Here is a 23,646-nt window from a genome sequence, read left to right as displayed (position 1 = left end):
CATGCCTGTAATCCCAGCACTTTGGGAGGCCGAGGGGGGCGGATCACCTGAAGTCAAAAGTTCAAGACCAGCCTGGCCAACATGGTGAAGCCCTGCCTTTACTAAAAATACAAAAAAAAATTAGCCAGGCATGGTGGTGGGTGCCTGTAATCCCAGCTACTCGGGAGGCTCAGGCAGGAGAATCACTCGAACCTGGGAGGGGGAGGTTCCAGTGAGCCGAGATCACGCCACTGCACTCCAGCCTGGGCGACAAGAGCGAGACTCCATCTCAAAAAAAAAAAAAAAAAGGGGGAAAGGAAAGCAAGGTAAGGGAATAAAGAATGACAAAAGGTAAGGGTGAAGTCTATTTTAGATAAAATGGTCAGGGAGGGGCCTCTATAAGGGGTGACATCCAGAGAGATTTGAATGAAGTGAGGGGGTAAGACATGCAAAGATCTGAGGGAAGAGTGTTCCACGGAGAGAACAGCAAGTACAAAGGCCCTGTGGCCTTGGTATGTTTAAGGAACAAGAAGACTAATAATATAGCTAGAATGGAGTCATAAGGAAAATGAGGTATACTAGAGACACAAGAAGGAATTTGTTCTGTATTTTATGTATGAGAAAATTAAGGTTTGGAGACTAGGTTACTTGCCCAAGATCAAAATAAGTCAAGTGGTAAAACTGGGAGTCAAACTCAGGTCTTCCAGACAACTCTAACTCTCACTTGTGGCCCAGGCTCCTCCAGGCTTAGATAACCTAGATTCTAGCTGAGACAAACTTTCAAGCATTCTGAGATTTATTTCAGTTTTCTGTGCTCAGATCCCTCCTCTGTTCGGTGAGGACGGTGAAGAGAAATCCCTATATATTCATTCCCAGGAATGTGGAATGGAATAGAGCAGACTCTAGAACAATAGTAGCACATACTTAGCACATACTAGGCACTGATAGAAACCTTTTATTTGTATTAACGCATTTAATCTTCACAATATTTTAAGGTTGGTGTGTTATTTTGCTAATGGGGAAATTGAGGCACAAAGAAATTAAGTACATTTGCTCATTGCAGGAAACATGTTCTCTTGTTCTAGTTTACATGGCTCACAGTCCCCCACCCATTTAATAACAACTATGCATTTACTGCACAGTTGGAAACAGAGTAGGTACTGGCCTAAGGACTATTTTATTTCAGAGGGAGTGAAAGTTGCTCCAAGTCATGAGTAGAAGGATTGAGGGTGCGGGGGGCCTCCAGGTCTGGAACAAAGCAGCAAGCACAAGGAATCGAAGGATCTCTGTAGCTCTGGATCAAAAGACAAAGGCAGAGGCACCAGGGAGTCGGGTGCTAAAGGGACTGGACTATCAACACCTCCAATCAACAAGTCAACAAACTCAATTCATCTTCTATTTCCCAGCCTCTATGATTCAGAGAATGGCATAACCATTCTCCCAGGTACTCAGACTCCAAATATTCATGGTCTCAACCCCTCTTTCTCTCTCTGCCCCATTCCTACAACAGCCAAATCCTTGTGGGGTTTTTTTTCCCCTCTGAGAGCTCTACTTTTTTCCTCTCTAAGAGCTCATCCAAATCATTATTTTCTTTTTTTTTTTTTCAACATAGTCTCACTCTGTCGCCCAGACTGGAGTGTAATGGCACAATCTCGGCTCACTGTAACCTCTGGCCCCCCAGGTTCAAGCAATTCTCCTGCTTCAGCCTCCCAAGTAGCTCGGATTACAGGCGCCAGCCACCACGCCCGGCTAATTTTGTATTTTTAGTAGAGACGGGGTTTCTCCATGTTAGTCAGGCTGGTCTCGAACTCCCGACCTCAGGTGATCCACCTGCCTTGGCCTCCCAAAGTATTATTTATTCCCTACTTTGTCAACTTCCTCTTGGTTCAGGATCACATTATCTCTTGCTTGCACTACTGGAATATTTCTCAAAACTTACTGACATTACAAAGGCAGACTGTTACAGGAGTCTCTTGCCTGGTCTCTGTTTCACTAGTCTCCCCTATACCTCTTACTCCAATCCATGAGATCCACACTGCCAGACTAATGGTCCTAATGCCACTTCCCTGCTCAAAAAAAGTCATGGATCCCAGTCACCTCAGCCTTGCTCTTAGGTATGCCAGTATCTGGTCATCATCTGCCTTACTTCTACTGTGGGCTTTCCACCTCCCATATTTTTTGTCTATACTGTTATCTCACTGGAATTGCCCTTCTTCATTTATACACATTCAAACCCTTCTTAATTTTCAAGGCCTAGTGAATCTATGACGTTATCCTGAATCCTTTTCTCGCCACTCTCTCTGCCATGTTCTTGAAACATCTCCGGCTTGTGGGTATATTCACTTCTGGTCTCACCATTAGCTAAGGCCTCAGGAATACAGTACCCCTGGTTCCCCTTCTTCCTTGTAAAAATTCCTGCTTCTTCCAAAGAATGGAGACCTAGTCAGTTACAAGATTTCTTTTTTATTTAAGATAGGGTCTTGCTCTGCTGCCCAGGCTGGAGTGCAGTAGTGCAATCTCAGCTCACTGCAACCTCCACCTCCCGGGTACAAGTGATTCTCCTGTATCAGCCACTCAAGTAGCTGGGATTACAGGCACATGCCACCAAGTCTGGCTAATTTTTGTTTTTAGTGGAGACGGAGTTTCACCATGTTGGCCAGGCTAGTCTCAAACTCCTGACCTCAAATTATCTAATTGCCTCGGCCTCCCAAAGTGCTGGGATCACAGGTGTGAGTCACTGCGCCCAGCCAGTTATAAGATTTCTGTTTCTATTCCTCCTACTTAGTCTGGATCTATCTCCCAACAAGAGACCTGAGTTCTAATCTTCATCTCAGATCCCTCATCTGCAAAATGGGAATTCCTATACTGCCAACACAAGGATTTTATGATCACATGTTTTTATCAATGTGATAACAGGTGAGGAAAACAGCAGAGTTAGGATGGGAGAGTCCCAGCCAGGTTTTTTATAGTTCTTCTTGTAAGCTGAAAAACAGAGTACATACACAAACCTTCTATCTAATTAGTCAAAAAATATTTCCTGATACTAGCTGTACTGGTTGGCTTTGCTGTGTACACAGCTCTGAGTGAGGGGTTATGGAGGACGCACAGATGATTGAGAACAGTCTTTATACTTAGGCACTTGGCATTCAGGATGGGACTATGATGTCCCACAAAAAAATTACTAAGAATATTAGGCAGGATCTAACAGTTCAAAGAATGTTATATATTGTGAAAGTGAAGAAACAAATCAGTCTGACCTGGGGTTGTCTCAGAAGCTTCACAGAAGAAGCAAAGATTTAAGCCAAGCCTTGATGCAGGGTGACAGAAAGACATGGGCTGCTACTATGCCTCAGGCATGAGGCTGGGTGTTAAACTGTTAATCCTTATGATACCCTCTGAAGTAGGTGATGACATGCCCATTTTACAACCAAGGTAACTGAAGACAGGTGAGGCTAAGTGTGCCATTCAAGGTCAAACAGCTAGTAAGCAACAAGGCTAGAATTTGAACCCAGGTCTGCTTTACTTTACTCCAGAGCCTACCTACTCTCATGATCTGCCTTACTTTATTACATAGCAACATGAAAGAAGACCAGATAAACTAAAGTTCTTTCTATCCTCAAAATTAAATGATTGAATGGGGGATGTGGAGGGAGTGGGGGTTGTGTGCTCAATGCTGCTACGTCTTCTCCATAAGATTGTGACCTTATGGCAGGATTAGGGTCTTATAAACTGTCATGTTGGTCTTGGGTGATGTAGGATTAGGGTCTTCTGAACTACCTGCCAGGCTCTGTGTCAGTCTAAGTATCTGACATGTGAGTTAATCAAGGAATAAACAAAACCTGCCCAGTAACTCTTATTCTGAGGACTAGAAGTAAAGTCCAAAATCTCAAGCTCCATATTCAGAGTCTCAGCCCCAGTATCTGTATCAACCAAATACCTACTAATCTGTTGGCTTAAGGTGTCCTTTTCCCATTCTTGTTTTCGTAAGTTAAGGGAGATGTGAGGAGTGAAAAGGCAGGGAGCAGAGAAAAGAGGATGGGAAAGGGGTGAAGGCAGAATAGGTAAGGAAGGAGACACCTGAACAGGTTTAAAATGTCTAAGGTTTGGGAGGCCGAGGTGGGTGGATCATGAGGTCAGGAGATCGAGACCATCCTGGCTAACACGGTGAAACCCCGTCTCTACTAAAAATACACACACACACACACACACACACACACACACACACACACACACACAAATTAGCCGGGCGTGATGGTAGGCGCCTGTAGTCCCAGCCACTTGGGAGGCTGAGGCAGGAGAATGGCGTGAACCCAGGAGGCAGAGCTTGCAGTGAGCCGAGAACGCACCATGCGCTCCAGCATGGGCGACAGAGCAAGACTCTGTCTCAAAAAAAATAATAAAATAAAATAAAATAAATAAAATGTCTGAGGTCTAGACTTTGGAAAAGATCTTTTTCCTTCTGGTACCAGAACCAAGGACTTTTATTCAAAAGAGAAGCAGCAGGAATTTCTCTTTATAAATGTTAAATGAAGGGAGTGTGCTTGTGCAAACTCCAAACTAAATTTGTCAACAGGAGGTAAAGTGAAGCACTTATCGACAAGTTGCTCAGGGCTCCAACCCTCAGTCCTCACTATTGCCCTGCCCCAGCCCAACCTCTGCCTGGTTTAAGCTGAAGCCTGCAGAGGTCAGAAGACAAGCAGGTTCTTTCTCTTGTCACAGCTTCCTCCTCTATCAGCATTATTCCAAGCTAACAAGCCCTGGGAGTATATCCTTCCTTGTGGTTAAGAAGTTACTGACATCCTCTGGACCTTTCCCCAATAGCTCCCTGTCATGAAAGCTCTGTTGAAAAACCCTCCTTATCCTCTAAAAAAAGAAAACCCAGGAATCTACTACTGGAGGCTAGGGAAAGGAGCCAGGAAGTGAATGAAGAGTGAAAAATTATAGGAAGCCTGGATCTGGACATCAAAGAGTGGGGAATCAAGCAAAAGGTCTGGGACAAGAGAAAAGGAGCATTCCCAGTGGGCCGAAGACAAAAGATTTTGGTAGAGGAAATAATCTCCTACATGTCCCTACAGAACTCTTGCTGTTTAGAATAAGCAAGCTCCAGAGCCCATAGGAAGACTGGCTGAAAGAGGTGCTGGGCCAGATGAGGTGGCTCACGCCTGTAATTCCAGCACTTTGGGAAGCTGAGGTGGGCGGATCACCTGAGGTCAGGAGTTCAACACCAGCCCGGCCAACACGGCGAAACTCCGTCTCTACTAAAAACATAAAAAAAATTAGCTGGGTGTGGTGGTGCATGCCTGTAGTCCCAGCTACTCCGGAGGCTGAGGCAGAAGAGCTTGAATCCAGGCGGCAGAGGATGCAGTGAGCTGAATTCGCACTACTGCACTCCAGCCTGGGCAACAGAGTGAGACTGTCTTAAAAAAAAAGAGAGAGAGAGAGAGACAGGTTGCTGAAGGGTTATCTTCCTCAAGAGACAGGAAGAGAAAGGGAAGCTGGGTTCCCCAGGCCTCTGGGGTGGCAACCAAGGCACGAGTGAGCAGCCACAGCCACAGGAGATAATCTCAGCCTAATGGCTCCAGGCTCCCTCAGGAAGGGCTCCCCTGAGGGCAGTCTCCAACCCATTTCTGCTACAGTCAGCACTCGAGGGCTCACAACTGACCACACACAGGGAGTAAAAGACTGGCACAAGGCAAAGGCACAGGGCAAATGGCCCTCGTCCCACAAGCTAACTTGCCAATCTATTTGATAGTTGGGTTCCAGCTCCCCTAACCTCTCAGCCTCAAAACTGCCTCAACCCTTCTCTAAGACTTGCTTATCCCAGGCTTTACTAAACCCCGTGGTCTTGCAGTTCTTCCACACTCCTCCCCTCACAAGGATACCTGACCTTGACTCTTGTAACTGGCTCTACTGTATGGTTGCCTACGCTCAGGCATAATAAAACAACTGGTTGTGTTGCTGTGGGGGTAAAGAAAATGACCTCACAACATAATAAAAAATGCAGCCAGAACACAAAATGGCTCAGTAAAACCCTCCCATACTCCCAAACAAAGACAGGTGTCAGGATGCCCAGTGTACCAAAAAGTAGGCCCTAGAGGACAGCTGGTTTCTTAACGACAGGTGACATTAGGGGTCTTGAGCCCAACCCATGTTCACGTATGAGAACATAATGCATGCCATAAATAGATGAAACTCAATCTAGGCAGTCTCCAAGCTGCCTGGAGGAACGTCCACAGAATACAACAGATGTGCAAGACAATCATTCTTGCCTCTGCATTTTCTGGGTAGCTAACAGCATTTCTCCTTTCTCAGCTGAAGCTATCTCTAGTTTTCTCCTCCTCTTTCCCTAGAAGATCCAACCCGCAGGAATTACCAAGGGAGGCACAAGTAATTACTGTTTTCTTTTCTCCATGCTAATGAGACAGTTGGATGGTTCCCCTTCCCCCTCTCGAGCTGGAAGTGAGAATCTAAAGCTTTATAATCAGTAACCAACACACCAAAGCTCCCACCAAACACTGCTCTGTGCAATTGAGACCATGTAGAAATGGCTTTCATGCCCCTGATGAGACCAGAGCTGGAAGGGTTCAACCATTTTACAAAAAGGGAGGTAAGACCAGAGCAGGGAGGGGAATCTGTCCAAAGTCACACAGAGGGGAGGTCAGTGGCAGGGCCAGAACCCAGTCTCCTTATTCCTAACCAAGCCACCTCTCACCTCACTCAGACTTCATACAGTATGGAATAACTTTGGAGGGGACCTCAATGTGGAGGCTGGAACTGCAAATTTCAAGTTTACATATCAATTTTTGAATAGGTATTCAAAAACCAATGACAGGCTGGGTGTGGTGGCTCACGCCTGTAATCCCAGCACTTTGGGAGGCCAAGGCGGGCGGATCACCTGAGATTATCAGGAGTTCAAGACCAGCCTGGCCAACATGGTCAACCGCCGACTCTACTAAAAATACAAAAAAAAAAAAAAAAAAAATTAGCCAGGCATGGTGACACGCACCTGTAGTCCCAGCTACTCAAGAGGCGGAGGCAGGAGTGAGACTTCATCTCAACAACAACATCAACAAAAAAGCAATGACATTGCTCTAACTGCAGATGTAGATTCAGTCCAGGAACTCCGGTTCCAGGGTGGAGGGCTAGGATCTGAGAGATAATACCAATTTCACCCAAAAATTAAAATCATAAGTGGATGGTCAGGCAAAACGGAATCTGTGAAAAATTCAATAAGGATTCAGTTTCAGTGTAGGTACATAGATGGGAGTTAAGGGTAAGACTGTTTCATTTCCTGCCTGGAATCAGAATTAGCCTGAGAACTGGATTTGAATTGCTGAATCCCACCTGAAGTGAGAGAGGCGAGGGACTTTAGAAGCTGATAGGGAGGCAGTCTTCGGGTTAAAAAAATAAGCCTTGTTAGAGTCTACAAATTATTTCAGCTTAAAAATTTGAACCATTTTCCTCTTAGCACAGCGTTTGCAAATGCTGGTTCCTTTCCCCAGAGGCCATGTCTTCCTTTTTCTCTGACCGTGGCTAGTTAGCTCTGGGCTAGAGCTTCCTTCAGTCCTCCTGTTTTACCTTGGGCACTCTTCAGTAAAAGCCGCTGATAATGCTAGGTTCAGTTTCTTCATCTGTGAACTAAGGGGATTGGACTAGTAGACTGAGGTCCCAGTGCCCAATGTTCTATACTCGAGAGCTCATTTATCCACCAGACCCAACATTCATTTTTAAAGAAAACTCTGGACCCCATCCATGTACCTAGATACCAACTCTTCCTCCCTGTTATTATACCATAGACTGACTGTGGGGCTCTTGTGATACTCCAGCATATGATCAGTGCTTACCATAAGGCTTCACTTTCTGGAGTACACAAAATTAGGTGCTTTATTCTATAAATGGGCTCAGTTCCACATGAGATCCCTCGTCTTAGTCACCTGCCTAAGACTTTAGCCTCTGCCACCCCCACCCCCCCCGAACTAAAGCCCAGCTCAAAATCCAAGGACAGGCCTCCCCACGAACGGCCATTGTCCAGAGACTGCCTGCCAGCCTAGATGTCCACTTGGGCTTGCTGCTCTCTCCACCCCTCTGTAAGGAAGGCAGCATATAGTAGAAACAACCAGCAGACAGACCTAGGTTTAAGTCCTGGCTCTGCCACCAAAACTGGGTATCCTTAGTGCTCTGACCACTGTTTACCTGCCTGTCTCTTCTACCACTCTTCCCTACTTGGGAGCAAGAAATATTTAGTTGTTTTCCCGTATTTGCAATGAGTCAGTCATTGTCTACTGAATGATACTCTCTAAAACTGAAGTTGTCACATTTGTAAAATGGTAATTAAATCACCTACCTCAGAATAGTGAAGACTATTGACTGGTCTTCACTATTCTGAGTGAAGAATGAGGGGGGGAAAGTATGTAAACTGCCTAGACTACTGCCTGGCCCTTCTTCCTCCACTGTATCTTGGATTCCCAGAGCAAAAGTTTGCCTGTACTGAACTACACCACCCATCCTGGAGACATCATGACTTGCTGACAGGGTCCGTTCCACTCTAGTAATCAGATTGACTGCCAGTTCCTGGAACCCTACCAATAAAAACAGATATGACTACTCTCCTCATGGGTGAAGGTAGTGAATTTCAAGCAAATGATCTCTGAGCATATACTAATATTCTAGATTGAAAAGAGAGGGAAACTTTGGGGAGAAAAATGCTATGCTATGAAGCTGGAGCCTTAGAGAAGAAATCCCAAGTCCCAAAAAGTGGCTGAAGATACCTGCACTGGAGCCTGCAGAAGGGCCAGAGACATGAAATGAATCGCCTTAGGTCACACAGGAAGCTGAAGGCAGAAATGAGCTTAAAACTCACCACTGTGGTCTCCCTAGATGGTACTTTTTCCATCCTTCAGGGCAGATGCACAGTGCTGAAGAAAAAAGGAAGTGAGGCATAGGAGGCTGAGTAGAGTGGCAGGGAGAGGCACACAGGGATGTCAAGTGGCACTTACACAGTTTCTGTTTGGTAAAGGTGACTGACGGATAAAGCCAGCCTTTAGTTTCATAGGGGCCTTATGTGCTCTGGTAGTTGAGGGGCAGAAACAAGTTCAAACTGGACAGAACAAGTGTCAACAGTTACGGAGGGAAAAGGAATAGGGTGTCTCAAAGTATCATAAGCCCCTCCACCCACAACATCAGCTGCTTTGAGTCATCAAAACCTTCTGCCTACCCATCCCCAACTTCTCAACTCATACTATGTTCCAGATTTTCTATGGTATCTGTCTTTTCCACTAGAGGGCCCTCAAACTTAAAAACTAGGGGTTAGGTATAAGGTATGGAGAAGAGAATAAGACCTTTGTCCGGGCTGTGTGTGGTGGCTCCCATCTATAATCCCAGCAGTTTGGGAGGCAGAGACAGGAGATCACTTGAGCCCAGGAGTTCAAGACCAGCATGGGCAGCCAAGTGAGATACTGTCTTTATTAAAAAAAAAAAAAAAGAAAGAGAAGGCTGAGTGTGGTGGCTCATGCCTGTAATCCCACCACTTTGGGTGGCCAAGGTGGAAGGATCACTTTGGGAGGTCAGGAGTTGAGGACCAGCCTGGGCAACAGAGCAAGACCCGTCTCTATTTTTAAAAAAAAAATTAATAATAAAGTTTAAAAGAACAAATTTTTAACAAAGAGTTTCGTCTCCTGAGGAAGATCTGGTTGATAAGTCTTTTCTTTATTGTACTCATTATATTCACCCGAACTTCTGAGTTAAGGGACTGGCCCAAGGTCACACAGCTAATAAAGACAAATTAGGACTTGCCTGTGTATCAAGTATCCTTTTATGGCCATGGCTGCTATGGTTTGAATGTGTCCCCTAAAGCTCATGTGTTGGAAACTTAATCCCTAAAGCAACAATGTTGAGAGGGGGGACTCTGAGAGGCAAAATTAGGGCATGAGGGCTCTGCCTTCATGAATGGATTAATGTCATTATTGCAGGAAAGTGTTTGCTATCTTGAGAGTGGGTTTATTATAAAAGTGAGTTCGGCCCTCCCGCTCTCTCTCACCATGTGATGCCTTCTGCCACGTTTTTATGCAGCAACAAGGCCCTCACCAGATGCGGCCCCTGGTGAGGGGCCCTGGACTTCCCCGCCTCCAGAAGCATGAGTCAAACAAACTTATATTGTTTGTAAATTACTCAGTCTATGGTATGCTGTTACAGAAGCACAAAACGGACTAAGACGGTGACTTTCAGCCTGGCACAGTGGCTCATGCCTATAATCCCAGCACTTTGGGAGGTCCAGGCAGGCAGATCACTTGAGGTCAGGAGTTCAAGACCAGCCTGGCCAACATGGCAAAACCCCATCTCTACTAAAATACAAAAATTAGCTGGGCATGGTGGTGCACACCTGTAATCCCAGCTACTTGGGAAGCTGAGGCACAAGAATCACTTGAACCCAGGAGGCGGAGGTTGCAGTGAGCCAAGACTGCGCCACTGCACTCCAGTCTGGGTGACAGAGTGAGACTCTGTCTCAAAAAAAAAAATAATTAAAAGAAAAGACAGTGACTTTCAGCAAATTTGATTTTTATAAAGTTTTGAGAGGTAGGTAGGACAGGTGTTCTCTGCTAAATCATGTCCCTTCTTCAAATACCTGCAATCCATTTCAGGCCTAGTTCTGACATTTATCTTCTCTTACAGAACCTGCATAACTACCTTCTTATTTACAGGTCAGCAAACTTTTTCTGTATAGGATCAGATAGTAATTAGGCTTTGTGGGCTACCATAGTCTGTGTGGTATTCAACTTTGCCATTGTAGTGCAAAAGCAATCATGGATGAACAAACAAGTGTGACTGTGTTCCAGTAAAACTTTACAAACGAGAAAGTGGGCTAGATTTGGCCCACTAGTTTGCTGACACCTGTTCTAACTAATTTGTCTCCAATCACCTCTGTCGCCTAATTCATTATTCCTATCACAGTCCTGCAACTTCAGTGGATCCCCTTTGCCTACAGGATGGTTTAAACTCTACCCTTATTCATCCTCTACATCCTTTTCCTGCGCACTGCATTCCAATCACACTGAGTTGTACTGGCAGCTTCTACCATTCCTCATGCTGTTCCCTAACATCCACAATAACTTTCTCCATCCCTTTGCCAATATTACCTACTTAGAGACAAGTCCAAATGCCAACACCTGGGAGAAGTCTTTGCCAATGATCCCCCCACCCCCACCCCCATGGGAGTTAACCTTCACTTTCCCTGACTAGCTTCCTTCCCAGGTAATCTGTCCAGCACATCCTCCACTTATATGTGTTACAGTGAACCTTCACATGCCTATCTAATTTACTGGAAGTACTTGAAAAACAGGAACTGTGTCTCATATGTCTATACACTATTTTCAGAACCTGGTACACAGTGGGCACTCAAGCTTCCTATCTACCGAATAAAACTTGCTCTGTCTTACATAATTTGTTATGTATATGGTTGTCCCTCACCCACCCACTACCTCCCCACTCCTCCAGAATTCTAAGTTTCTCAAGGGCAGGGACTGTATCTTACTCAATTCTGTGTCCCCTGCAGTACCTAACAGAGCACCCAGTGTCTGCCTACTGAACAGGCTTCTAGGCCGAATGGATTACTAGAACATGGGGATCTTTGGTTCTAGCAGAACCATGAGACGACCCACAGCATCAAAGAACCCTTCAATCTGCTTTATGGGCTTGCCCCTACCTCCCATACCATCATGTTTTTGGGTCCGGCCAGGTAACCACTTAAAGCAGAGGCCAAGACCAGGCATCGCACTAGGTTGCTCTCACCTGTGCTGCATTAAAGGAACTGGAACTATGTGAAGAGCAGAAGGATCTTTTTTTTTCGAGACGGAGTCTCACTGTGTCGCTCAGGCTGGAGTGCAAGTGGCACGATCTCGACTCACTGCAACCTCCACCTCTCGGGTTCAAGCGATTCTCCTGCCTTAGTCTCCCGAGTAGCCGGGATTACAGGTGCCCGCCACCATGCCTGGCTAATTTTAAAAACATTTTTAGTATAGACAGGGTTTCACCAGCTTGGCCAGGCTGCTCTTGAACTCCTGACCTCAAGTGATCTGCCTGCCTCAGCCTCCCAAAATGGTGGGATTACAGGCGTGAGCCACTGCGCCCAGCCAAGGGATCCTATTTTCAGACCTCCTTGTCCCCAGCCTCAAACTGTATCCTAAGTACCAGCAATACGTATTTAGCCCTAGACCAGAAGACAGCCTTCTAACAAGTACAGATCCTTGGTTCCCCAAGGCAGGTGATTTCATTGAGGGAAAGGCTGCAATTCAATCTCAACTGAAGAAAAAACTCAAAGGTATGTAGTAAGAATCATTAGGAGCTCTATCTCTGGATGCAAAGGAACCTCTGTTGAGATTACGGGTCCTGGGCAAGCCTGTAGTCCAAAAGTACAGCTATCCTATCTTGTGGAATTTGTGGGGTCAAAGACTAAATTGCTGATGGAAAAAACAAAACAAACACCAAAAGAAATTTTCTTCTAAACCCACAACAGAACAACATTCCATCTGGGTAACTGAGCTTGTCACAGGCATATCTGCCATTCCAGGATTATGGCTGTCAAGTTTTAATTAGGGTAATTAGAGTTAAAAATGTAATTTCATTTCAGGGGTATTTTGAACAGATTCTATTAATTTCTCTCTTTAAAAGAACACAGAAAGGAGGGGCAGACTGTGTGAAGCAGAGGACTTTGCCATGAGAGAAGCAAAGCTATTTGCCTGGACCAGATGAACTTTCAAACCACTGCCAAGAACCACAACACCTCTGCAGGTCTGGCCCAGAGGACAGAGGGCTGCTGCTCTTCAGGCTTCCTCCCTTCTTCCCCACAGCAGTCTAGAAATAAGTTTCAGTCGGCACTTGCTAATAAATCGATCTCCTCCTCCCTACCTGCTGCTCCTGCATTACTGCCATCCAACAGCTACTACTACAGCCTTAAATCTGGCAAAGGATAAGGGCTCAGGGCAGTCAATCTGTTTTGCTACATGTTAGGTACTACTTTAATGCCCACCCTTTTTTTTTTTTTTTTTGAGACAGAGTCTCACTCTGCCGCCCAGGCTGGAGTGCAGTGGCAGGATCTCAGCTCACTGCAAGCTCCGCCTCCTGGGTTTACGCCATTCTCCTGCCTCAGCCTCCCGAGTAGCTGGGACTACAGGCGCCCGCCACGTCGCCTGGCTAGTTTTTTGTATTTTTTTAGTAGAGACAGAGTTTCACCGTGTTAGCCAGGATGGTCTCGATCTCCTGACCTCGTGATCCGCCCGTCTCGGCCTCCCAAAGTGCTGGGATTACAGGCTTGAGCCACTGCGCCCGGCCTAATGCCCACCCTTTTATCAAGAATTCCCAGACACATCTTTATGCTTTTGTTTGTGCTGGTTCCCTGGTCTGGAGTGCCCTTCCTGGCTTAACTCTTACTCTTCATTCTTCCTTCAAAACACAGATCAAAAGTATATCCCCTAGGAGAACCCCCATTCATGCCTTTGGAATCTCAGAATCCCTTATACACTCTTCTAAGGAACATACATTATACTGTGGTTTGTATCTTTGTCTGACTCTGATGCTAGATTGTGAGGTCATGTAAGAATCCCTAGCACTAGCACAAGCCTGACACACAGGAGACACTCAACAAGTATCTGCTGAATGACCAACTATAGGAGGAATTTGGTCTGACCACACTGGCTGCTGAGCATGTTAAGCCTGCAGGTTCTCCAATGCATCCAGTTATGAATCCCTTCCCCCTCCTTGCACAAGGCCAGTTCAGAAACCTGACTCTGCACTCTGCAGAGGAGAAAACCTTCTCATTGATCCCAAATGATGACTGATCTCTCCCATTAGAGCCTGCTCACTCCTTAGGGACCTTGGAAAGGAGATGAGAAAGCAAAAGCAAGCAGAGCATCCCTCCCCATCCGCCGCACCTGCCTTACCACAGATTTTAAAGAATTTCCTCCAGTCTTTGAACAGCTCCAGGGAGACAGCCTGAGCTCCAGTTCAGTCTGTAGAAGGGTAAAGGAGGGCCCTGGTAGAAAACAGTTCATCAGATTGGAATTGGTGTTGCAAATGCTCAGAAATATATTAATAGCATAGTACAATAGAGATTATGCTATATGACAATGGGCAGCCAAGTCACTTCACTTTGACTTTTCTGAGCTTCAGTTTCCTTTCCCTCCTATGCCAGTAGGTTGCAAGGAGAAATAAACACAATGAGGCTCAGTATTTAACACTTAGTAGGTAAGTGATTTTTCCATCTGAATAGGGGGCCTATACTATGTACCTAGCATCACATTAGGTAAGAGTTTAAAAGGTGAGGAAAACACACCAAATAGGGATACAAGTTAACCATTTCCCCATTTGCTCAGGGTAGCCCTGCCTGCTGGTCCCCAGGGGAGGTGGGCTACACCAGCAGAACTGTTGTATTGACAAGTGTAACCAGATCCATTTCATGGTAATCATTCTCCTTACCTAGGAGCAGGACTCCAGCCTCCTCCCAGGCTCCCCAGGCCTGGCTGCAGGCCCATATTGATCCATTTCTAATTAGGAGCTGTGTCAGTGCTTCTGGCAGAAGGTCAGGGCCTGGGCTGCCTCGCTGGTTTCTGGCCAAATGCTCTGCCCCAGGCAGACACAGAGAACGGACACCATGAGACAGAAAAAGATCCCAGACTAAACTCATCATAAAGCAGCATGAAATTTTAGAACTAAAAGGGTCCTTTATGAGTAAAGGTTTTTTATATCTCAGTGGAGAAAGCTGAGGTCCAGAAAAGAAACTTATCCAAGGTGGTATCAGAAGATAATGCGTATCTTTTTACTTCTAGTTCTTTCTCTAGATAAGTGTTTCCCAACCTGGCTACACAACAGAAGGACTCAGGGAATTCATTAAAAACATCAGTTTCTATGCCAGACCCCAGAGATTCTGATTTGGAACACATGCAGTGGCTTTGGCTCTCGTGCTAAGTATGGGATCGCCTTCCAATAGTAGTGAACTCAGGTTCAAACTCACCTTGGGTCATAAACAGTAACAGAGGTAGCCCACTGTTGTCTAATCCAGTCCTCCCCTACCCCCATCATTATAGTAGGGGCCTGAATCCAAAGGATCTGTCATAAATGGTTCCAACTTCCTAACAGTCTGCTAGCTTGGCTGTAGGCAAAGAACATTTCCTTTCAAAACTAGTCTGAAACTAAAATGTCTGTTATGAAGATACACCCCCCTAAGGGGTGGTGGTGATAGCACCTGGGTATAAAGAAATGTGGAGGATGCGGTGGTACTCGGTGTGTGGCATCTGGCATGGGTAGAGATGTCTGAGTATATGTGGGCATGTGTGGAGGGGAGGACTTGCGCATATATGTAAAGGAGTGAACAGTGTGGTGTCTGCGTTAGGCTTGCAGATACTTTTGTAGCACACACAATTCTGGGTATCTGGGTAGAAGACAGTGGGACAGGGGTGTAAGAAGGTAAATGTGTGCACATACGGGAGGGATAGATGGCTTGAAAGTGTAAGGGAGATACTTTGAATGTGTATAGAAGAGAGGACATATATGCACCATCATGACTCAACTGTGTGTATGTGTGCACATGTTGCAAAGCACTGAGCCTGTAGGGATGGGGAAAAGTGTGTGTCTGTCTCTGTGTGGCCTATACACCTGCATGCATGAGAAAACAGATCCATGAACATTTCTGACTCATCTAGCCCTGGCTTTGCCTGAAGGCTCCTACCACTCAAGGGCAGACCTATCTGCAGAAATTTCTCATTAAAATTGACATTTTGACAACTATGAAAAATAAAATGATAATGACACCCCAGCACTGTGGGAGGTTAAAAAAAAAAAAAGTCTATGCCAATAAAACACAAGAGACAGATGAGAAGCAATTATGACTCAAGTACTTCTCAACTTCACAAGGGGAGGTGTTATTTGGAGTTAAATATTGTATGGCTGATTCACATCTCCACCCAAAGGCTTGAATTTCTTGGGTTACCTAGGAAGAGTGCAAAAAAGAAGTAGGTACAGAAAGGTAAATAAAGTTTTTTGTTTTTTGGGGTTTTTTTTTTTAAAGGACTAGAGAAATGGGGAGATTAAAAAAAGGGAAACATTGAGAAGAAACAAAAAATAAAAGGCAAAAAGGACAAAAGAGGTAGGAAGAAGGGAAGGAAAGAATAGGAAGAAAAGTAAATTTCCTTTAGGCTGGCCCACAGAGATTTAGCATACATTTCACAGAAATTCTGAATAAGGGGGACGGGTACATTAGCCTGACTTCTGTTATTTCCTCATTACTTTTACTCCAACCATTCCTTCCATCTAGAAGGTTCTTCCCACCATCTCTGCCAACTGAACTGCTAAATCTTTAAGGACAAGCTCAAATGCTACCAGCTTCTAGAAGCTTCCAACATTTCTTCCAGTTAGTTCTCTCTCAAGAATTCCAGTAAATTTCCAGAGCACTTCGTCATATTTCTTTTCTGACTTTGAAAAAATCTGATTTTATTTTCTAAATCATGAAGTATTTCATGTTAAATTTAGATTGTTTAGCTTTCCACTGATATCTCAAGATACTTTCCAGATATTAACAGTACTCAGAACTGTGTAAAAGTTAACAACCAATACCAAGTTTTAAAGAAAAAAGTTTAAATGTAAGACTGACGTCTTGAGGACATTACTAAATTTATTTCTAAGAAACCATTCTCAAANTCCTCATTACTTTTACTCCAACCATTCCTTCCATCTAGAAGGTTCTTCCCACCATCTCTGCCAACTGAACTGCTAAATCTTTAAGGACAAGCTCAAATGCTACCAGCTTCTAGAAGCTTCCAACATTTCTTCCAGTTAGTTCTCTCTCAAGAATTCCAGTAAATTTCCAGAGCACTTCGTCATATTTCTTTTTCTGACTTTGAAAAAATCTGATTTTATTTTCTAAATCATGAAGTATTTCATGTTAAATTTAGATTGTTTAGCTTTCCACTGATATCTCAAGATACTTTCCAGATATTAACAGTACTCAGAACTGTGTAAAAGTTAACAACCAATACCAAGTTTTAAAGAAAAAAGTTTAAATGTAAGACTAACGTCTTGAGGACATTACTAAATTTATTTCTAAGAAACCCTTCTCAAAGGTCAAAGTATTGGCAATTCTAATTTTAAAATTTAAAATTTTAATTACTGGAAATTTAAGTTAACAATAGTTTCAAGAGTTAAGAATCAGATTGCTTTTAAAACGTCAATCCCATTTCCCTGAACCCAACTGCCAGTAGGTACTGGCCCTACATATGCGTCCTTCAATAAGCCCCGTTCTCAAAAGGCTGGGGGTATTTATATAAGAACTTATTCCAAAGTGACACTAAGATACACGTTCCCAAGATCTAGTATGGGCTATTCATGTGTTCTGAGGCATGTCCAGCAAGCAGGCAAACTTACCTGTTCAAATTGAGGTAAAAGAGACAAAAACACTTATTAACAGAAACTACATAATTAAAACTAACCTTTTGCTGCTTATTTAAGCTAATTATGTATTCTTACAAAACAGAGACCCTCAAGTCAATTTCTTTTGATTTTAGTCACCCCCAAATTAAGCCTCTTCTTTCAAAGCACACTTTGTCATATTTCATCTGTAGCACTTAACACCAAACTATATTATGAGTACCAGTGCATACACATTTCCATCATTCATTTTGCAAGTACTATTTGTGCCAAGCCTATTTCAGAGACACAAGGGAAATAGAGGTAAGTAGCACACTGTCCCCTGGTCTGTAATGTCTCGATCTAATGAATGAGAGAGGATTTGGGTGTGACACAGCACTAGAGTACAACTACAGCAGTCCTAGAAGTCAAAGGGTCTGCTATAAATCCTGTATTTTATTTGATCAAAATTAATTCTGCTTCTGTAGTGATCAGGGAAGGCTTCCCTGAGGAAGTGGCATTGGAACTGATATGAAAGATAAGTAGGAGTCTGTCAGGTAAAAGAGATAAGAAGATAAGGGGATTTCTACTTAGGGGAAATACAGATGCTGCTCAATTTACAACAGGGTTACGTCCCAATAAGCCCATTGTAAGCTGAAAATATCGTTAAGTTGAAAGGCTTTTTTTTTTTTTCTTTTTTGAGACAAGGTCTTGTTCTGATGCCTAGGCTGGAGTATAGTGACACAATCAAGGCTTACTACAGCCTCAACCTCCCAGGCTCCAGCGATCTTCCCACCCCAGCCTCCCAAGTAGATGCTGAAACTACAGGAATGCCCCATTACATGAGCTAGTTTTTTTGTTTTGTTTTGTTTTGTTTTTTTAAGAGATGAAGTCTATGTTGCCCAGGCTGGAAAAATGCACTTACCAAACACCGTAGCTTAGCTTAGCCTACCTTGAATATGCTCAGAACATTAACACTAGCCTTCAGGTGAGCAAAATCAACTAACACAAAGCCTATTTCATAATACAGTGTTGAATAGCTCATATTATTTATTGAATACTGTACTGAAAGTGAAAACAGACTAGTTGTATGAGTAGTCCAAGTACGGTTTCCACTGAATGCATATCACTTTCACACCAACATAAAGTCAAAAAATCAGTAAGTCAAACTGTAAACCAGGGACTGTCTGTAGTCAAAGTCATGATACAGCCTGGCACATTCAGGGAACCTCCTACTGGGCAGAAACACAGGGAAACAGCAGGTATTAAGCACTTTGCTGCTGACAAACGGCAGCAAAGTGATATGGCACCAGACTGCATGAGCCTTGTGGCCAAGGCCAGAGTTTAGATTTCATTCTTTATGACTTGGGGTGGGAATGGAGAAGAAGAGGGGACAGTTTCAAGATGTCTAGTCTCCCTATTTTAGATGCCCTACTTTTTACTGCAAGTTTCCTTTAAAAACAAAGAAAATAGGTTCAATCCCAAGCTCTGCGCACTACAGTAGCAATACAAGAATTTCTCAAGAAGGGCAACAAGTGAGGAAAAAGACAAAGGATGGGGGGTTGGGGAGGATGCAGAAGAGAGGGTAAGTAGGGCTCAAAAAAAGGAGGTGGAGGAAAGGAAAAAGAAGAGGAAGATAAGAGGCAAGGAAGGCACAAGGAGGGATAGCTCTATCTGGGCCCTGAGGCTTCTTTTTGCTGAGCTGTCTTCTACATCTTTCTCGGCAAAAAAAAAAAGTCAATCTGATGCTAGTGACAGAAATAGACCCTTTGCACCAAGAAGAGGCTCAGCACATTACCACCTGCCACTTCAACCTTCCGCCACTTTATGATGATAGGGCTGCACCAAGAAGCCTTAACCCAGCTCTCCCAACCACCGCGGGCTATGCCAGAAGCCACTGCCCCATGGCCCAAGAGTGTGTGAGGCAGGAAAACCAAACAAAGCTCAGGAGTTTGAAGTGAAGCCTGCCCAGGACCCAAGGCTGCTTCTTTTCTTTCTTTCTTTCTTTTGAGACAAGGTCTCGCTCTGTCGCTCAGGCTGAAGTGCGAAGTGACACAATCTCAGCTCACTGCAACTCTGCCTCTTGGGTTCAAGCGATTCTCATGCCTAAGCCTCCCGAGCAGCTGGGACTACAGGCGTGTGCCACTACACCCAGCTACTTTTTGTATTTTTGGTAGAGATGGGGTTTCATCATGTTGGCCAGGCTAGTCTCGAACTCCTGACCTCAAATGATCTGCCTGCCTCGGCCTCCCAAAATGCTGGGAATATAGGCGTGAACCACCGCATCTGGTCCCATGGCTGCTTCTTAGGGTCCTAGAAGAAAACTCTGGTTCCTTCTCTGGACCTTAGTTTTATCTGCAAAACAAGGGGAGTAAATGAGAAGGGATACGGTAGCCTGTGAGTTACAGAAGCAGTTTCCTACAGAGGATGTTTACTGTGGGAATTTGTTCTGATCAAGTCTCTGGCTTTACTCTTTCCACTCCTGCTTATGGTTAGTTTGAAATCTGAAGGAGCCAGACTCAGAATAGGAGCTATCCCTGATACCACCACCTATCTTGGCCCTATCCAAAGTCTAGTTCCTACTCAGACCTGTATTTTATCTCAAAGGTCACAAGCTGATGTTTAGGCCCAAGAATATGTCTGATATGTACAAATTTACTTAAAAACCTCTGAGTTAATTGCCAACATTCAAAATCAGATCTCACTTTTTAAAAAATTAGATTTCTAGCTGCTCTTAAAAATGTCAGAGATCTGATGATGCCAGACTCACCCTGGGGTAGAATTCAAAGGGCCTGCTATAATCCTGTAACTTATTTAATGCTTTCTCACTTTATCTAAACAATTCATGCTAATTTATCATTCATTCCATAAAGATATTTAAAGTTAAAAGCAAACTTTAAATTACCAATAATATTTAAACTAATCCAACTCCAAGAAAATCTAAGTATNTTATTCATTCACTCAAAAAATACTTAGATCCTATGCAAGGCTCTGGAAAAACACTCATCAACAAGACAGACATGGTTTCTGCCTTCATAGAGCTCGCAGTTCAGCCGAGATATAATGAAAAAAGTTATGCAGAATAGAAGGCAGAGAGAGATACTAAGCTGAGGATCCACAGTTTATTCCACAAACACAGCAATCCCTTAGGCAAGTTGCTTAACCTCTCCAGACCTACAAGAGCAAGAGGTTTAATCAGGCAGTTGCCGCTGAAACAGCCTTTCAGCTAAAAATTCTACTTAGCATCACAAGAACTTAGCCTACTACCCTTTCTGAGTTCCTAACACTTATTAGCTTCCTCTCTTTATCTGGAAATCAGGATCAGTTGTCATGGAAATTACCACAGTACTCCACATACTGGATGATGTTATAGTAATCACAAGAAGTCAAAGGGAACCAGCAGGTGACTTTCTGGGTGATTCTTTTGCCTACTTTCAGGCCCGGTGCAGTGGCTCAGGCCTCTAATCCCAGCACTTTGGGAGGCCAAGGCAGGAGGATGGCTTGAGCCCAGGAGTTCAAGACCAGCCTGGTTTGTAAAAGAGCAAGACCCTATCTCTACAAAATAAAACATAAAAACAACAGGACGTGGTGGTGCGTGCCTGTAGTCCCAGCTACTCAGGAGGCTGAGGTGGGAGAATCACTTGAGACTGGGAGGTAGAGGCTGCAGTGAGCTGAGATTGCGCCACTGCATTCCAGTTTGGGCAACAGAGTGCCACTGGAAGAAAAAAAGACCAGGTACCAACTCATAAGTAAAACAGTTTTGATTTTGAATTAATGTCCATGGTTTCCTTCATGACGCATCAGACTCACTTCCACTCTACCTTACAAATATATAACAAGGATTGCAAAAAATGCCAACTTGACAAGGTCATGATGCACTGAGCCTTGACTAGTTTGCTGTCCATATGAAGTCCTAAGATAGGCCAGGAGACGGATTTACCAGCCAATAAGGGCACCAAAAGTTCCCAGTAAAATGAAGATAATTTACTTAGTCGCAGGGGATTCACCAGCACCTTAACTGGGTAAAAGTCTCTTCAATATTAGCGTTCCTTCTAGAGTTGGGTTGGACCTTGGTGGCAAGCAGCTAGCAAAAATGAGCTGATCAAGTGTTTCCCAAAAAAAGTGCTACTCTGGTGACAAATGGCAACTGACACTGGGCTTGAGTATCAAAGAAACAATAGGAAATGGTGTGACTTTGACAAACTTGAGAACAAATATGCTGTCTAAAGAAGCCAGTCAGTAAGGAAGCAGAAAGTGGAAAAAAGTAGAGAAATGAAGAACATTAAGTACATAAAGTTGTAAACTCAAAGCTTCTGCCAAATTGGGCCGATGCTTCAAAGCATTGCCCAAAGATCCAAGCCATGTCTCTTTGCTTCAGGTTACAAGCTTCTAAAGCATGGACTAGCCAGTGTACAAGGAGTCACAATACAACAACCCTGGTAGAGGCCGGGGCGTGGCAGCTCACGTCTGTAATCCTGGCACTTTGGGAGGCTGAGGCAGGCAGATCACAAGGTCAGGAGTTCCAGATCAGCCTAGCCAAATTGGTGAAACCCTGTCTCTACTAAAAATACAAAATTAGCCAGGCGTGGTGGCGCGCATCTATAGTCCCAGCTAGTTGGGAGGCTGAGAAAGGAGAACTGCTTGAACCCAAGAGGCAGAGGTTGCAGTGAGCCGAGATCAAGTCACTGACTGCAGCCTGGGTGACAGCAAAAAAAAAAAAAAAAACACCAAAACAAAACAAATCCCAGGTAGAGGACTCAGAGAGTGAAGACAGGCCTACTCCCACTCTTATAAATGGAAAAATTGCTCATGGTCAGCGTCAGGTTCTAGTCTCTGCTACTTTCTCAAAAATCATCCTCCTTTTTCATGAGAAATCAGTCACCTTCATAGTCCCATGATAGGACCTCTCATCTCACACATACATACAATCTCCACTGAAAAGCAGTTTCAATCTCCCCAGGCTTTTATTCCACTCAAAATAATAACAGAGGCTGGGTGCAATGGCTCACACATAATCCCAGCACTTTGGGAGGCCAAGATAGCAGAATTGCTTGAGCCAAGAGTGTGAGACCAGCCTGGGTAACAAAGCAAGACCTTATCTCTACAAAAAACTTTAAAAAACACTTGGGTGTAGTGGCATGTCTCTGTCATTCCAGCTACTCAGGAGATTGAGGCGTGAGGATAGCTTGAGCCTAAGAGTTCGAGGCTGCAGTAAGCTACAATTGTGCCACTGCACTCCAGCCTGGGTAACAGAGCAAGACCCTGTCTCAATTTAAAAAACGACACTGCCGCTGCAGGCCAAACAAAATATGTACACAGGCCAGACAGAGTCCAAGGGGCTACCAGTATGTGACCTCTGATCTAGAGGATAAGACTGAACAGATCTGGAACAGAAAGGATTTAAGAGTGCCCCAAGGACTGCCCAATGAAGATGAAAGTTCAGCAGCTTGGTTCCCCTAAATGGAATACCTTTAAAATTCTGCTCCCTGAACATCACAACTAAAAGCTCCTTGTCTTTGCAAAAGAGCAAAATTACCCCATTAGATGCCCTTGGGAGTGAACAGTACAATGCTAAATATATGTTCTCCCCTGATGCAGGATGGCATTCCCCATGCTTCATTCCATCATTATTCTATCTTCCCCAGATTCCTTCAGCATCTCCATAAAAGTAATAACACCTTTGCCAAACACAAGAGAAAAATAGAGTAGCTGCCCTTGAAATAGTAACTCAATCCAAAGAAAAGTTTATTGCTGGAAAAAGTTTTGTTTATTTACCAAAACTCCTATGCTAGACTTACAGCAGGGAGAATACAACAAAACTGGTTTGTAGGAAAAGGTACCAGGCAGCAGTGAAGAGCATGGCACAGAAAACAGCAAGACAGGATGGCAGGGAGGCAGGAAACTCTTAAGGGAGATTAAGGATCCCATAGCCCCACAATGACCTTGTCTGAAATAGCATATGGTCTTGCAGTCCCTGATTGACTACATGCTCCTTGAAGACAGTCTTACTCATATGGGTATTATTCACACCATCTAGTACCATACCATAACATGGTAGGCACTCAAACGGTCACAAAGAAAGAAGTGAAGGCCCAGAGAACTTTTTTTTTTTTTTTGAGACGGAGTCTTGCTCTGTCACCCAGGCTGGAGTGCAGTGGCCGGATCTCAGCTCACTGCAAGCTCCGCCTCCCGGGTTCACGCCATTCTCCTGCCTCAGCCTCCCGAGTAGCTGGGACTACAGGCGCCCGCCACCTCGCCCGGCTAGTTTTTTGTATTTTT

General features: G+C 44.3%; 1 protein-coding gene across 7 annotated transcripts in view; it reads right to left on the bottom strand.

Moving 5' to 3' along the window:
• Positions 1–23,646, bottom strand: part of RALY (RALY heterogeneous nuclear ribonucleoprotein) — a 92,434-nt gene that overhangs the window by 54,219 nt on the left and 14,569 nt on the right. Inside the window, exon 2 of one of the 7 annotated variants that reach the window (XM_017878488.1) lies at positions 13,911–14,002. The exons of the other annotated variants lie outside the window; for them this stretch is intronic. The gene's annotated coding sequence lies outside the window, so the exon portion shown is untranslated. The remainder of the gene's footprint in view (positions 1–13,910; positions 14,003–23,646) is intronic. 7 annotated transcript variants of the gene reach the window in all.

The sequence above is a fragment of the Rhinopithecus bieti genome, unplaced genomic scaffold, assembly GCF_001698545.2.
Source record: "Rhinopithecus bieti isolate Rb0 unplaced genomic scaffold, ASM169854v2 scaffold_65, whole genome shotgun sequence".
NCBI lineage: Eukaryota > Metazoa > Chordata > Mammalia > Primates > Cercopithecidae > Rhinopithecus > Rhinopithecus bieti.
Note: the sequence above shows the minus strand (reverse complement) of the source record. Positions and strands in the feature narration are given on the sequence as shown.